The 17,799-nt window shown below is 38.9% G+C and overlaps 1 protein-coding gene across 1 annotated transcript in view; it reads right to left on the bottom strand.

Moving 5' to 3' along the window:
- LOC140233460 (uncharacterized) overlaps nt 1-17,799 on the bottom strand; it is a 65,695-nt gene that overhangs the window by 33,814 nt on the left and 14,082 nt on the right. The gene's annotated exons all lie outside the window — the stretch shown is intronic.

Here is a 17,799-nt window from a genome sequence, read left to right as displayed (position 1 = left end):
TACAATTATCATCCCTCCCTCTTCTTTAATTAACTTCAATCAAGGTGAAGGAGGATATTGAATCGGCTTTGACAAACAAATTTTGACAAATATTTCTTTCCCTGATGAGAAATGTATTAAATAATCACGTACACACCAGTCGTTGTGACAACATGCACACATCACTATGTAAAACTTCATTGCTCGCAGAGGCCATTACCTGGTATGCATTATACATGAACAGCTCATGACACTATTGATACGATGGAAGCATCACCGTGTATGGTGATGTTGGCAAGAAGCATTCAAAATTGATTCGGGATTTTAGAGGAAGCATGCATAAATCATTTTCAGTTTTAAACAATTGATGGGGGGAAGTTTGCAGCCTGCACTGAAACTTGTTTGGGATAACACCGATGATCTTGCAAAAAAACAAAAAACAATACTGTAATGGGACAGAAGCAGAGAGAAGTAATGACAACTGTATAGAAAAAGAAATCTTCTGAGGTATCAGGAAAAAAAAAAAAAAAACAAGAGAGAAATGAATAATTTAGTGCATGGGAGAAGTGAGCACTTTTTGTTTCCATCTGCCCAGCAACTACGTTGCTTTCTCAACCAGGCTCGGCTGAGTGGAGGAGACAGCATCAATCAATCAGCATGTAACTGCAAATATTTTACTTCCTTGTCTTCCAGGGAATACAATAGACAGACATACACAGGAACGAACGAACACACACACACACACACACACACACACACAGACAGACACACAAACACATTGGTATACACACAGTGTGGATTGATCAAACACAATACGCCCCACGGAGCCAATGAGATCCATGCCCACACTGCTCAAGGCAAAAGGCAAAATGGGTGGATATACGTTTTCTGGCACTGCTATGTTTTTTTTTTCCCATCTCTCTCTCTCTCTCTCTCTCTCTCAAATTCCATCATTGCCATTGAAATGCTATGATGTGTTTACGGGGAGATGCATGGCAAGAAATAAGTGCTAATTGCCAGTCAATGCAAGCTCAAATCACTGTTCATATGTTTGTGTGTGTGTGTGTGTGTGTGTGTGTGTGTGTGTGTGTGTGTGTGTGTGTGTGTGTGTGCGTGTGTATGTGCGTGTGTGTATGTATGTATCTGTGTGTATAAAAATCATATCTGTTGTGTGTGTGCCAGCGTGTCGATATGCGTTGTGAGGTATTCTTGTTATCCTATCATAATCTGCAAGATTACTGCTCAGTTTCGAATTCCATGCGCATTTAATCCTCCAGTTTTGTCTCATCTTTCCCTTTCACTCTCCCTCTCTCATGCTCTCAGCTGCAATAATCCTGGTATGTGGCTCAAATGCTGCAATGAAGGGGAACGCCCAAATAATAATTGAGATGCACAATTTATCCCCCCCCCCCATTATACGTTTGTTTGTGTTACAGTGCAATAACTAGAGCTCCTCAAGAATTAGCCTCAAAATTGGAGTACATTACTTTAAAATTCAAGGCAGAAAAAAAATGCCACGTTTACAACAGCTGTTTGAGAAACAAGAATTTTGATAGAATTTTCTTCCACTACCCCTCCCCTCTCCCTTTTTTACCATCACTATATGAGTTTGGGTTACAATGGTTTGAGTAATGAATTTTGGTATAATTTTCTTCCAGTGCTTGATAGACCTCTCACATCCTCTTTCTTAACCCCTCCCCCTCCCCCCCCCCCCCCCCCCCCACTTTAACCATCACTACATGAGTTTGGGGTGCACATTCATGGCAAGAGATACACTCCGTTTTAGCTCTATACTTGCTTGATTACCATCATTACCAGGCTCTTCTCTTATTGTTAATTCAGGAGGAGAGGAAACAGGATGCTGTATCCATAGCAACCCCATCTCCCTCATCTCAGAAGGAGGCCAATTTGCTCAAAATGGATACTAATTCCTGTCCACACCATTCCTTTTATAACTTCCAATACATAGGAAGAGCAAATTGGACGCAAGAAAAGGGAAACAAGTGATGGTGGTGGTGATGGTGCTGGTGCTGGTGGTGGTAGCGGGGTTGTGTGGGGGTGGAGAGGGTTACTGGTGGTAGCACGTGGAGTGTGGTTATTCAAAGTATGGCTACAGCCTGAGTGATATTATTTAGATGGACGTTAATTCATAATCCTTTGAAGATCACTATGTTTGTAATCGTAGCATGTCTTCATTCTGTGGAATTTATTCACATCTGGATCTAATGTTTTTGTTTATGTCTTTTTTTCTTACTGAGAAGATTTTTGGATACAATGGTTGTCCATACATAGATGAGGTATCATACATATTCTACAATCACAGCTAGTCATCATGTTGCCTACTTTATCATTACCAACATCTTAACGGCTCCTAATTGGGGGTTATGCCCACTGGGAGGCGCGGTAATAATTAACAATGCCTCAAGAAAGATACCATCAAACATTTACCACAAACATGCTCTGAGACGTGGACATATTCTAATGAACTGCCCTCAGGATAAAGGAACAATACACAATTACGTATAAAGCAATGCAAATCAAACATATATGGGGGGGGGGGGGACACACAGCAAGCCAGCAGTGGAAGAATGACACTTTTTTTTTCCTCTCTCTCTCTCTCTTTCCTCACTTGCAGTACAATAGAAACCACACACAATGGATGCACATCATACACACTCCTCCTCATACTTAGGTGCAGAGATGTTTTGTTTTGTTTTTTGCTCAGCACTGTTCTAATTTTTTTTTCTACTCTTCTGCGTCATAGCTGGAGTGAGGAGAATAGCTGTTGAAGGCATTAGAAAAAATGTGAATCTCCTCTTTCTGTGTTACTGTTGTTACTTTTTTTTCCTCTCTCTCTATCTATCTTCCTGCTTGTTTCTCGTACAAGGCCTTTGTTCCATGTTTTCTTGGCCTGCCTTGTCCATCAGTCTCCGGCATCTCGCAACCTCTGCACCTCATTTTAACCTCTCCAACTTCCCGTGAAAAACCAGAGCCAATCACTGCGCTGCTGACTTCACCGCACTGGGGCCGTGTACTTGCACCAAATAAGAGATGTTCCTTTACCATCACCATCACCATCCCACCCCCTTTTATTCTTTTTTTTTATTTTTAAGGAAGAGACAGAGAGGACGCAAGAATGTGCCCGCAAAACGCCAGCCAACGTTTGGACATGTCGGACATTCTACGAGTAACCAGTCTCCTGGTCTCAGACTGAGTGTGATGAAATCAGATCTTCATTTGGGCATCTTGCTCCTGTACCCCCATAGTGGATCCGACCCACTGGTCTGGACCAAGCCTGATGACTCAAGAGAATAGACTTTTAACCACTTTCTGAAGTAAGATGAAACCACAACCTAACACATATTTAGCCCTCCTTCCTCCCTATCCCTCACCCCCCCCCCCCCTCAAAACAGGAAAAGATTGAAGAAACCACTTGTTGGATTTCAACAAGGGAACACTGAGGTTGATTTACATGGTTCAAAGCACCAAGTACATAGCTACTTACAATGTGCTTTTATGATTCACAACTAAAGCTTTCTAAAGAATATAACCAATTTTTTTTCTGTAAATCTATTCTCCTCCTCCATCTACCCCTTTCTCTCCCAATATCCCAATATTCTTCCTTCATATATATTTCTCCCTCGTCTGTCTGTCTGCTTGTCTCTCTATCTTTCTCTCTTTTGCCATCTCTTTCTTTCATTATCTATCTCTCTCTCTGGCTGCCTTTCTCTCACGATATGTTCTCCCTTCCCTTTCACCTCCCACGTCTCTTCTCCACTACAGTGGCTTCAGCCTGTCCCGTCGTCCGTCCGTCCATGGCAGTTAATCTCTGGTTCTCGACCACCGCATCCTGTCCCCCGTATCCCAGCATCCTCTGCTCATTACCTTGGGGGGAAGTGAGGTGGGTCTGACTCAGGATGATATGTCGTGCCGTAAAACATTTACAAACTAATTACTTATCAATTGATTTCTACTTCTTCCCCTCATTCTCACCCCCCCCCCCACTTAAAAATATAAAATAAGATAAAATTCTCCTCAGTTGGAGCCACAACACTTGAGTTGTATAAATATGTCATCTTCTAGATACCATACTCCTACATGTAGCCTTATTTAACTTACTGGTTTTTCAACTTCTGGGACTGAAATGAGCGCAACCGAATTGGAAGCCATTTCCTACTGTTCAATATTCATCAACAGCCATAAACCATTGACAGGTATAGAGATAAATGTTCAGTCACTGCAAGAGACCCTGCCAAAGGCAAACTGTGTGCATGAACATGGTAGGCCATAAGCTGTATTGATTTATACAAATCTTCAAAGATACCTTCTGATGTAATAGTATGTTAGTCTTAAATCAAGTTATCATATTTAATTGCATTTCCACTTTACTTTTCTGCTATCAAATAAGTAAAGCAAGATCTAAAGAAGTTACAATAGGACCAGCAAACAAACAAAAAAACAAGTTTATGCTGCTCTCACTGAATTTCCACTAAGTGTCAACATATTGCTTCTCTGTGGCAAATTCAAAATTCATCCTCTACATACTACACAAGAGACATTACATCTACCCACAGTATGTGTACATCAAAGAGAAATAAGTAAGTGCAATTAGCATAAAGAAGCACAGTATCAAATGCGTCAAACACCTGTTAGTTGACCTGTGACGGATGGAACTCTGTTGGCGGAGTAGCAGTTGGGCATCAGTACAGACAGTGTGAAGCCTCAAGAGTTAACACCAATCACATTCTCAAACTGACCAATATACTGACCACTGTTTCCAGAGGTGTAAATCAATGTTCTTGGCGAGGGAAATGCTACCATTTCGAACACAGTCCAATCACTTGTCTGCACATCGAGGTGGCGAGTCGTGCCATGTTGCCAGTCTCAGATCTGGCTACTGTACATCGCATGGCAGGATGCACGATCGCATGTACATGTACACTGGATCCATATGGTTGCCATACCACTATTTGTAGGGATGTGGTCATATGGATCACCGTGGAGGTGGTTTTGAAGGTAGCAACCTTCCTCTCTGCATCATCATGAAACTGGCTCAGTTATATACTCTGGCATGGTTACAATTATGAAGAAAAGACAACACTCGCATCTGAATTAATGCAAACTCAGAGGCCTGAGGGGTACAAACCTACAATATTGAGAATAAACCATGTTCTTCTAAGAATGGAAGTCACCATGGTAAGAAGATAACCCACTCAAAATTTGAAGAGTAATGATTATTTCTCCCATAGGTCATTTGATATGACATGACACTAATATGTTATACTTCAGAGAAGTGGATACTGCCCTCTAGCATTTAATTTGACATAGCTGTGGATTTACATGCTATGGGTAACTACTTTCAAAAACACATAATCATCCCAAGCAGAAAGCTGCATGGAGTGATGACAGTCCCATTAAAGGCACACATCAGCAAATTACCAGCAGAACTTTGGCATGTGACCAGAAAATCATTACTTTTTTAATGTCATCAAACACTACATACAGAAGGCTTGTCACAAAAACTGTCTTTGTTCGGTGAACATACACTATCTCAGGTTTGGTAGTTCTTCCTTGCTTTTATGAGAACCAACCAAGAATGTGATTTTTTTCATCTAAAATGACAACATTACCTAAAGTACTATCTTTAAAACAAAGAGGTTAAAGAGGATAATACACATATCTTGAAAATTACGAAGAGTGGTATCTAGAGAGAAAAATAGAATGAATGGTATTCGGGTACAGATAAAATTAGTAGTTGGGCACAAGACAGTGATGTCAAAATCTTATCACTGCAGCCAGCCATTTTCTATAGAATTATAAATTCAACTAGTAGTATGATACTGAATACCATACTAGTTGACTTCATAACCAAGAGTCAATCTATAGTTGTTGTTTTTTTCTCCAGATATCTGTCTGATTCTGCCAGTGAAGATGTTGTTTCTTTCTCCGTTGCTATGATCAAATGAAACTTATTTTTTCCTTCGAGTTACTTTCTCTTCTCATTTCCAGCCTTGAAGAAGAGCCAAATTATACTACCTGTGAAATTACACCTATAAATGGCATGGCTCAAAATAAAGAAACAAATAAAGGCACAGTCACATGTTCAGATGAAATATCTTTTAATTCAATCTAAAAAAAAAAAAACAACAACACTAAAAACATGAATTACATGAGAAAGGGGGAAGGGCCAGTGACAGAAGGCCACATGTACAGCACTCAAATGTTTATGCAAACTTATTTGCTCCTAAGATGGTAAAAAAAAAAAAAGCAGAGACTAGAGCCAAACATGCAGCAAGGGCATATCTGACGCTGTGAGGGAAGATGGTGTAAAGGCAGGAGACTCAGCTCTATTTGGGATAATCAGGTATTAAAAGCTCCAGCTTAGTTCTGCTCCTTTCATCCCCCTTTATGCGGCAGGATGACTTCATTTCACAAATAACATTCCAGGCTCATTCAGCCAGCCCATCTGTTTATTCTCCCATTTTTTTTTTCTTCATTTCTCTTCTTTTTTTTTTCCATCCAAATTTTGTTATTGGTATACGCATGACTTCTTCTCCCCTCATGGATTGAGACAGGGTGTATATGACAGATAATAATGGGAGTGTTACATTCGTTGGCAGCGATGCTTTTCAAATATTGGATGATTGTTAATCCACAGCATGATTTGATGCTGCGGTTCCCTTTCTCTGCCCCCCCCCCCCCCACCGTTTCTTTTCCCAATATATGTCTGTCAGTCTATGGGACAGAAGAAGTTATATCATGATAACATTCCACAATCTTTTATAGTCACATTTCAGCTTCTTGGTTTTCATCAACTTCAGTAATGCTAGAGTTGACCCTAACATTCAATGCATATAGTGTAGATAAGAACTTTCACGCGCTGTGTATGCATTTTAATTTCGCGAATCTTGGCTCTCGCAAAATTTGCGAAATCAAAATGCACGTGAACATCCCTCATTTTACACTATACAGGCATGACTCCACCATGTCGATTAGTAGCAAAATATGAAGACGTGATGAGAGGAGGCCTTCATTTAATTGTAACTATGACCAATGGAAGATGGCACTGCTTTGATAGATATATATAGGCACATTTATAGTAATATGGACATGGCCTACAACAACCAACCAACCAGTTCAAACTGCTATGTGGCACTGTGTACCACCGATGCCGTGGACCTCTTTGGCAGCTGATGCCATGCTATGACAGTATTTCCTGAGAGATATTATCGCACAGCTGGCCTTCTTGTAACATATAAATCTGCCCTCTCGCACGTTTGCTTCCAAATCGAATGTTTATTGCCATCTGTACACACGGCTTTTGGGTCTTTCTCTCCACAGTTTGCAAGTTATCAACTTCCCCGATACAATGGATTAGATAAAATCATAATACTATAAAGAAACACTTTTCTTGCGGAGTCATGGAAATATATTTTTTTTAAAAACTTCGAGAGAATTAATACATAAGTAGCATTCGATGTACAAGCCAAAAGACAATTACACATGTTTCATCACAAGCATACAATCCATTGTTGCTGTTCTGAGATACTAGTAGTAGTTAAAACTATTGAGAGATTGAGGTAGCTTTTCCATTGGCATCTGGATGGTCCTGGTGTTCTTTATGAACCTACATGCATATCTGATGTTCTTCCAGTTTTTCATTGCCCCATCACTTTCCCCCTTTGGATTAATGTTGACACTTTTGCAAAACATTTCAGATTGCACAACTTCTCAACTAAGTTGTACTTAAGATATGTGCAGTAACCACTCCACACACTCTTTTATAAATTTTTTTATTTATTTATCTTTTTTTTTTGGAGAGGATCTCATTTCAATGGCAACTAAGCAACAGTACAAGGGATGGAGATTCTTACTTTAAATTTGAAAAATCTTTGCCAACTACACTGCAAATTATAGGCCTATTGTCAATAGTATTGTACTAGGGGTCTGAGAAGATTACATTTAACCCATTGAGGGCGAGTCCCGAGAATATTTGGGTGGGTGTTTATGGGAAATGCATGTTATAGCACAATCAGTCCATCCTCAATGGGTTAATACCAACATTTCTGATAAAGGAAGTCACAATGTTTGTACAGATGCTCTCCTAGTAGAGATTCACCAACCCTTCTTAGCATGACTTTAGTTAGCTTGGAATTCACCTCACCACCCACTGGATCAGCCATTGTGATTTAAGACACTTCATCGGCGGACCTCATAAACACAATCCAAAGTCTTAATAATACAACACACCATCAACAGGAAGTGCACATTTAAAGATGGGCACATGCATTGTACAAGGGTCATTCAGGGGTCAGCTAAGGTCAATGTCTAACAGCCCAAGTAAAGGGGGAGTCACCTGAGCAAACCAAGCATCTCAAAGATAACAGGCAGCCATTCCTTGAAACTACCACCTGCTCCCCCCCCCCTTCAAGACAGAGGATCATCACCATGATAAATTCAATCAAGACTATTACCAGTAAAGTATTTCATCAAGCTATAGCCTCTGGGTTGATGCTTTTTCTTCCCTCTCCTTCTGTGAGCACTTTTTTTGAGATTTTTCAGGATCGCAAAGACTGATGTTGATGTTAAAGAGTCTGACCAAGGAGCAAAATGTTGCCTGTACTTGCCTTGATAAGTCACCCCTGGAAGCTTGAATGGGAAGAACAGCTGTTTGAAAACTACCCACAGTTCACTGCGGATGAGGGCTTAAAACTGAGGAGGAGATGATGGGATATTTTGGGCGGAGTGCTTGAGTTGAGGTGTTGACACTCCTCTCTTTCTTTCTGTCTTTCTTTCTTTTTATCTACACCATACCTTGTATAACCACTCCCTGCTTGTTGTTACTTGATGGAGCTCTAAAAAGTTATGATTGGTAACCCAAACCGTCTGTACTGAAGAAATTATCCCGCAAGTTAGAAATGCTGGGAATCTTCCATTCTAAAACTCTTGCATGGTGAATTAGCCCACTTCCACCAATATCTTTCTTTCCAGGGAGGTCCACTCAGCTGTGAGCGTGCAAGTGTGCCGACTGTTTTCATCCCTGATTAATTATCACATCATCCACTCTGTAAACTAACCAAAAGGAAAAAAAAAAATAGAATTAACAAGGAAACTGGCATGGAAAGTGTGAGCTCACATCTCACTCTACTCCAGCACGGCCGTACAAAGGATGTCCGCCAGAGAGCAATTTTCGGTTTCAGCTTGCAAGCACACTGAGGCGAGCCTGCAGAACACTTCATATCTACTGGTACATCTGTGCTTGCAGCCACTACGGTTCACAACTTCGCTTCCACTCACGCACACGTCAGCTGCGCTACTTAGAAGAAGAGGATCATGGCGTGCATCTGGTGTACAAATTTCCCCCATCATTGCAATTTGATATGCCCAAGCATCCGACAGATTTTCCTACCTCACCTTCCATTAAAAGAGATGCATGACTTTTATGTGCTGTTGATTATCAGAAGTTTCACTTTTGAGGAAATGAAGCAAGGTTGCCTCCTCAACCAATTGTCTCATTTATGCTCTACTCAGCAACGCTCTATGAACTTTACATGGACCAGTGCATCAAACTGATGTCATCTGCACACAACTGAAGTAGAGCAGTCCTACATACACTGTAGATTCATGAAGTACGTGTATTTGCCATGTTTTATGTGTTTAAGCGCTGATAATGAATAAACGAGGACTAAACCTATCATCAATTTACCCTGTACATAAACAGCAATATACCTCATGGAAAATTGAAACATTTCAAGTCAAATTTGGATTTATAGAATGTATACATATGCATGCATTATGCATATACCTTGCAAATGAAATACTACAGGCAACATTCAGAAACCATTTCTTTAAACCACTGCTTTACTAGCATGTATCTTTATCTTCAATGAGGAGGAAACACATTTCCAAGGGACAGCAGCAGCTGAAAGAAGATAGAACAGACACTTGAATGCCACTTGCCAAGAATTGCTGTGTTTTGAGAGGCAGCCTTATCATTAGCGACAGCTACCATCGGTGGCAGGTGAATGTGTTCCTAAGCTACGAGCCTATTCACATGGCAGTTATCATAAATGAGAAATCTTGTGTATTTTCATCAACTATTACCATTCAACGATGAAATACAGAAGAATGTCATATAACTGCAGCGCATGCAACAATCTCCATTTCAATGTACACAGCGAAAATTAAACACAAAAGATTATGAAGTGGATAGGAGAAAGCGCAGCCACTTCATCCAATGGTGGTAACTACTAGTTGTGCTCACAGCGCACTGAGAACTGAGAATACTCCAGACTCTTTTGTCGTGTAAAAGTACATTTACCAGTTCTGAGTAATTCAGATCTTGCATTATGGGTCAAGTTTGACCATGAACTCAATGATTACTGTGTTTCACATTGGCCTTCCAACTATGATGCTGCATGCAGGGGGGGGGGGGGGGGTTGCTGCACTATCAGTGAGTTATCCATGATTTACCACGAGAAAAAAATAAAGTGGTTAGAAATATCAATGATAACCCAAGATGCAAGAGCAATCTCCCTGGCTCTAATTAGAAAATTGAGTCTATTTGGGCCCCACTATCATCAAAGTTGGCTATAACCTTTATGTTAACTTGAAGTTAAGCCAGCCCAATATAGATAAAGCTAATTAAGGTCAAAGAACCAGTTCCTTACTGGACCACAATAGGAATATACACAACTAGATGAATACACCAGATTAACCAAAGAGATGATGTATTGATGATTACATGAATAAATCAAAATGGAAATTAATGATGATACACATGATTAAACAAAGAAAATCAACTCAATCAGAAACTCATGAAAACAGAATCCTGCACGACAAGATATGGAACCACTCCAACAGAACTGCCAGTCGGGATGCAGCGAGAAACGAAAAGGTATCCCTGCCTGTCCGCACAGCAGAGTTCCTGGGAGTCATATGTTTTTACATCACATGGCACTGAGCTGGTAATGCTCTAGTCCATGTACACGAGGGCTCACACCACCATATGATGGATTTATCTAGTGGATGCACTCATCTACTGGTATGTATCAGCCAGGGCAGAGACTTTTTTTTTTTCCAACCTTATTTGCTTGCATAGAGGAAGTGGCAGGATGCGTGTGAGGACAAAGCTATCTGGAAAAGCGTTGCTACATTGTTTCCTTAATTTCTCGGGCAGAAGTGGTTTTTGGCAGCAAGCATCGCCTGCCTGTTCAAGGGATGCTCGGATCAATCAGACATTGCCTCTATGGGGGATCATCACTTGTGTATGTAGCATGCACCAACAACATCGCCACTCAAACTTTTACGAAGAAGATCTAAACACTCCTCCTCATCACGGCGTTACAAAGTACCAAAGAATGAAGCTCATTAGATGCTTGCCTCATTTTTACGTCGACAAGAGTTCTTCACAGGAACTCATTCACAATGACAACTAAATACATATTTTGTACTACCATTTTTAAATTAATGTCTGAACTTCATGCCATACATATGAAAGCACAGGCACAGACAGAAAACACACCTGTTGCTGATATTTTTGGGAGAAAAAAATGTCACGAGATGTTTACAAACCACGTCGAGAGATTATGAGGACATAAATGTCTAATAGACAGTATCACTTGGGCATGTGTCAATGGGAAATGCATGTTGTAGCAAAGTCAGCCTAACCTCAGTGGGTTCAAGAGTGATTTGCAAAGACTGTGTTATCAAGGCACTAATACTTCACATATTGCAGCCTAGCTTCAAGACTGTTGACTACTCTGTATTTGCTCTTCCTAGTTGCCCCCTCAGACTTGGGTGGAGAATATACATCTCTTTCTCGCACGGCATCCCTAAAAAAAAACATCACACACACACAGTCAAACACACAGACACACAGACACATTACACAAAGCACTTGCATTGGTCTATGTGGGGGAGTTGTGATGATCTTCCTGCCAGTGTTTGAACATCTATTAAAAACCACTACCAGTGTGCAGGCAAATACAGGTTTTCTTTTGTGCATTCTCATATTTGCATCATCCATCATCATACCAGTTCAGCATTATTAATCTTTCTTCCACTGAATGCATCTCTTCCTATTTTTCTTTCATTCTCTCCCTGCTCTCTCTTCCTCTCTTTGCATCCATCACTATCAATCTATGTCAATCTCTCTTTCAAACCATCTATCCATCCATCCTTCTTTCTATTTGTTTATCAATTTTCTACCCCATTCCTTCTATCTCAACACAACACAATTGCAATAATTCTTATGCTCTGGCAATTGTCTGTCATCCTGATGACCAATCTGAAAGCTTCCCCTTCCATTCCCTTTTGTTTTATGATGTAGAAATTGTAATCATCTCTTTATAATCAAATGCATCATCAAATATTCCAGAAATCCTTGGCATCGCATGCTAGAAAGGGGCAATCCAACAGAAACAGATTAAAACTTGAAACCAACAAAGCACTGCATTTGGCTCAGGGATGTGATGTGATGCCAAAATGAATGTCAAGGACCAGAATCCCTCTTCTAGTCTACTGCAAGAAGACACATTTCAAGATTTCAAGGAAACCAAAACCCAAAGAGAAATGTGGATTGAGTGAAAGCAGCAACATTAGTAGAACACATCTGTGTGAGGAAAATTGGACAATCGATGCAAAAGTTACGAATTTTTAAAGTTTTGGTGTTGGAACCACTGGATGAGGAGACTACTAGAGGTTATGATGTCATGTCTGGAAAACAAAATAAAGAAAATGTAAAGGGAATTCCACAAAAATTCACATTGCAAATTTTCTAGCACAGTGAAAGAGCAATTGACTGACCATTTTCAGAAAGCTGGGGGAATAATTGCTAACATAATTCAGTATCAAATCGAAGGAATGTGTAATTTTCATGAAAAATGAATTTTTGTGGAATTCCCTTTATATTTTCTTTATCTTGTTGTATTGTATTATATGGTAGTATCCTCATAATATTAAAGATTAAGAATAATCCTTCCTAAAAGATGATCACAGTTTCACTTTCCTTCCCCATTATGACATCAAGTGCATGCAAGTAACTTTTAACCAATGAAATCACTTTTAGGACTTAAATCTATAATCCATTTACTCATCTTTATACACAAGCAGACAAAAATACCAAACATGTTCCTCTACTTGTAGCGTTACCCTTCAGAGTTGTACGTCTTCTTCAGAAAATTTCAGATACCATTTCTTTCGCTTCCCCTAGCCCCATACAATCAGGACTACAGAAGCATCTTGTAATCAGCTATCAATCCTCAAAATAAAAATTTTGCCACTTTTCTCTCAGAATCTGTATACCTTCACCAAAACTCCACCTGAATATCAATCATCTTTTAATCGTTGCCCTCTTTTCTATCATCATCAATCATGCTGGTGAAATATCACACTTCTACAATAGAACACACAATTTCAACAGAGGAAATCACAGCGTAATCTACAGCAGTGGCTTCCTACAAGTTAGTGGTGCATTGACAAATATCACCCCGCATTGATCATTGCTGCTGCACTGATTATTAATGAAAGAAATGGGGGGAAAATGCTCATGCGACATCTGGTCTCCATCTTGCCCCATTGTTTTTGGCTCACTATCAAAGAGGCTTGGCACTAAGAGTAGAGAGGAAAGTAAGAGAAAGAAGACCGCCAGCTTCAGAATCACAACTAAGCAGGCATGGCGCAACTGAGCTATCCCCCTGACGCATCCCGAAGCCCAAGTTTGGACAACAATTTTCTTTAATTCCTGTGAGACGGAGCAGAAATGAAGGAGAGATACAATACTACAAAGGAGAAAAAGAAAAAAAAAACCCAGAGAAATAGATATACATATGAAGAGTTTGTTTGCAAAAACCGATAAGTCCATTTTTGAAGATTTTGAAGTACGGTCTCTGTAATAAAGTACAAAATAATACCTTTCAAATGATATATTGGTCACTACATATAAAGGTACATTTTTGAAGTATTGGTCAAAAGAAGCAAAAATTTTCTTATTATTCTCTTTATTTTTCTTGACCTTTAATCGCAAATATCTCCATTTGGCAAATATGGACTTATCGGTTTTTGCAAACAAACCCTTCATATATATAGTGGAAAAGAGAATGTGAGAGAAAAAACTTATTCCCCTCGCATTTCAAATTGTCTTGTCTATTCCCACAATTTCTTGCTCTCTCTTCCTTTATCTTTCTCGTAAGCAGAGCTTCAGCTTCAATTTAAAAAAAAAAATAATCTAATTTAGACCATTTTGGTATACGGGTATGCTCTGTTGTGTGTCAAATTTCCAGGGGCCTAGGTAATACATTCTAATTTATACCCCTTTCATAAACTCATCCTCCTATTATCCGCATAAGAATAATGCGGACAATTCAATAAAAAATGCGTTCACAAACTCTGAAAATAATCCGCATTATTTTTACGAGCGTCCGTCCTGAAAAAGGCGGATAATCGTCATGGTGACTGCACACGTCCCTCCTGCGGGAAAGATAGGTGACGTTTGACCGCACCCCAGCAATTATCCGCATTATTTGGGTTTGCGTTCATAAACTCAAAATCTGGTCCCGACGCTGCTATTATGCGGATAATAGAAGGGTCGAAATAATGCGCATTATTCTATCCCCGCTCCGATTTTACGACCAAATGTTGCGGATATTATCCGCATTATTGAGTTTATGAAAGGGGTATTAGACCCCCCCCCCCCTACTTTTGTTCTAATGAATCATATTACATTTGCTGCTAAAGCATTTGTTTTCTAAAATATGCTTCATCTTCTTATGTCATAACAAACAAAATGACATTGTTTAGTAATAATCATTATAATTCAGTTATGCTTGTTTCTGTTTTTGTGAACACAGAGTTGAAACAAATTAAAATCAAATTAAATCACATAAAAAAACAATGTAAGGGCGATTCAGATGGATTGTTAATCGCCTGCTCTTGTTGGATTTGATAGATCAGCCAGATGAAAAGAGATTTACAAAACTTGTTGAGTATCACTGAATGAACTCAATAGGCTACCAACATCACACTGATTTTTTTTTTTTTTTTTTTTTTTTGCTCACAAGAAAGTATTTTTAGTTAATTGATGATGGCTGCAATGATGGTCTCCTTGCAGACACCCGAATGTCATTTTTTTTTCTTTCTTTTTTTGTATACATGTATGCTTTTGTTGTTGCTGGGTTTTTTTTTGTTTTTTTTTGTTTGTTTTGTTTGTTTGTTTGTTTGTTTTTTTTTTGGGGGGGGGAAACAATGTGATACCAATGTTTAAGACTAAAGCATGTCTGAGGAGTCGCAGTGCCTCAGTAGATATTGGACCATAGACTCTACATACACAAGGTCCCTGGTTCAAATCCCCTGGCTGCAGCCACTGTGCCCCGAGGGAAGGCACTTAACCCTCATTACTCTGTCCTTTGGAAGGGACTTGGGTAAAGACGCTGGTCCCTTGGTGCCTAGCTAATTAGCATTTATGAACCTCCTTAGCAACCGCATAAAGTAAGTCCAATCACAGGTTTTTACACTTGTCTACAGGCAATTTTGTTACACTCCTCATGCAAACGCTGTATGCTTTCATTACATGTTTTCCAAATGTGCGACAAATTTCAATGCATTCCTCTTTTTAGTCTTGCAGAGTTTGAAATGAAAATGTGGAGGAATATAAATACATCATAACTCCATTTATGAGGTGCACAGGCTAAAATGGGTAATTCCGTGAAGTTGGGGCACAAAGTGTGACATTTTAGCATAACTCAATACTAATTATGCTATACATATATTGTTTATAGGCTTTACATTTGTATTGAGACCACACATTTTCCTGGAAATTTTGTGCCATTCAGACTCAATTTTGATAAAGTTATTAAAACGATAGGTAACGGTGTCCTGTAGCATCGTGACGTGTCCATGTAGCATCGTGATAGTTAAAATCTGGTCCTAAAAGACAAATTAATGCAATTAGCTTGACCAAAATTTGATATAATATGCATAATTACTAGATTAGTCAGACAGCTAAATATCTTAACTCTCCTTTCCACAGTTTTACTTTTACAAGAAAATTACACAATGTGTCAATATGCTACGCGGTGTCCACCAAATGTCACAAAAAAGGACATCGCATAGCATCGTGATACATTTTGTAATTTTCTTTTAAAATTAAAACTGTGTACGGGAAATTTGAGATATTTAGCTATCTCATTCATATCTTGTAAATATGCATATTGCATCAAATTTTGGTCAAGCTAATTGCCATAATTTGTCTCTTAGGACCAAATTTTAAAATATCACGATGCTACATGGACACGTCATGATGCTACAGGACACTGTTACATATTGTTTAATAACTTCATCAAAATTGAGTTTGAATGGCACAAAATTTCCAGGAAAATGTGTGGCCTCAATGCAAATGTAAAGCCTACAAACAATAAATGTATAGCATAATTAATATTGAGTTATGCTAAAATGTATTTTTTAAATATCACGATGCTACATGGACACTGCCCCAACTTCATGGAATTACCTATATGTGAATCTAAATACCAAAGTCATTAGTACTGTATTTCTTGTCTCACTACATGAAAAAAAAAAGGGGGATAAAAAAAAAACCCACTCTGATACTTTAACCCTGAGTGCTTTTGAATAGGACTTTGACCCTGACAACTCTTCAGTTCGAAGATGAACAGCAAGCAACAATCACTGTATATTATTCCTCATAAAGCAATCGCATATTCCAATTTGGTTTTGACTTATAATCTGCTCTCATGGAATGTCATTGAGGGGGATGATGTTGGTATTTAAGAGAATTACATCATTCAAAAGGTGTACTCTGGGAACAAAGTCTTTGGCATTTGTTTTTTTTTTTTTTAACTACAGTTACATTTAGTTAAAGTCAAACCATTGAGATAATTCACCATTATAAAGTTAGTTTGCATGATCAGGAATATATACAAAAAAAGGTCTTGCATTATTTTCATAGGGTTCATTTCTAGTGGAACAGAAACTTCTATCCAAGCATCATCAAACAATTGCTTACATCTGGTGGAAACTGAAATAATACCAAGTCATCTTTCTGTACAGTGTGTCTTCTTACTGCAAATTGTTTGGTTTTTGTTTCTTTTTCACATTATTCTATCATTATAGATCTGTAAAGGATGGAGAGTGGATGAACAAGGAAACCTGCATAGATTTTGACATCATTCTAGAAAATGCCAGAGCTCACGTTTCACTGACTTCCAGCACGCATCTACCTTTCAGAATTCTTCAAAAAATATGCCCTCCTTCAGAAGCAATTTTCAGCTATCGGTCCCATGGTTGACTGCCAACAAGTGTCATCTTCTCTGCTTCCTAGCTCTACTTTACGTGGCCGCTGATAAGCAGCCAAATAAAATAAATCTTAACTCGGTCCAATCTTAAGTGTGATCTGAAGGAATTTATTTTCCACAAACTCTTTTCACCTTTCAACTGAAGAGGATTCTATGTAATTCATTATAACCAGCAGCTCCACTTTATAGGCAATAGCATTTGAATCAAATCTTATTCAAATAGCATTGTTTGCATAGTTGCATGTAATTTCATTTAAAAAACACACACATGCACATTCACATATGCACACAAAACAAGGTAAAATGAAAATGGACTCTCTAAAAAAGAAAGCATATAAATGCAGCATGAAGCACTGAAGATCACTTCTGTCTGCATTTACATCCATTTCAAATGTTTTAGTTTCACAATGGCCGAGACTCAGAAATTTATGTAAACATATGAATATATTGTATACTATCATGACAGATTTGTCTTGAATCATTAACTGCACTGTAAGTTATGATATTTCTT

The sequence above is a fragment of the Diadema setosum genome, chromosome 9, assembly GCF_964275005.1.
Source record: "Diadema setosum chromosome 9, eeDiaSeto1, whole genome shotgun sequence".
NCBI lineage: Eukaryota > Metazoa > Echinodermata > Echinoidea > Diadematoida > Diadematidae > Diadema > Diadema setosum.
This window is presented reverse-complemented; position numbering and strand designations above follow the sequence as displayed.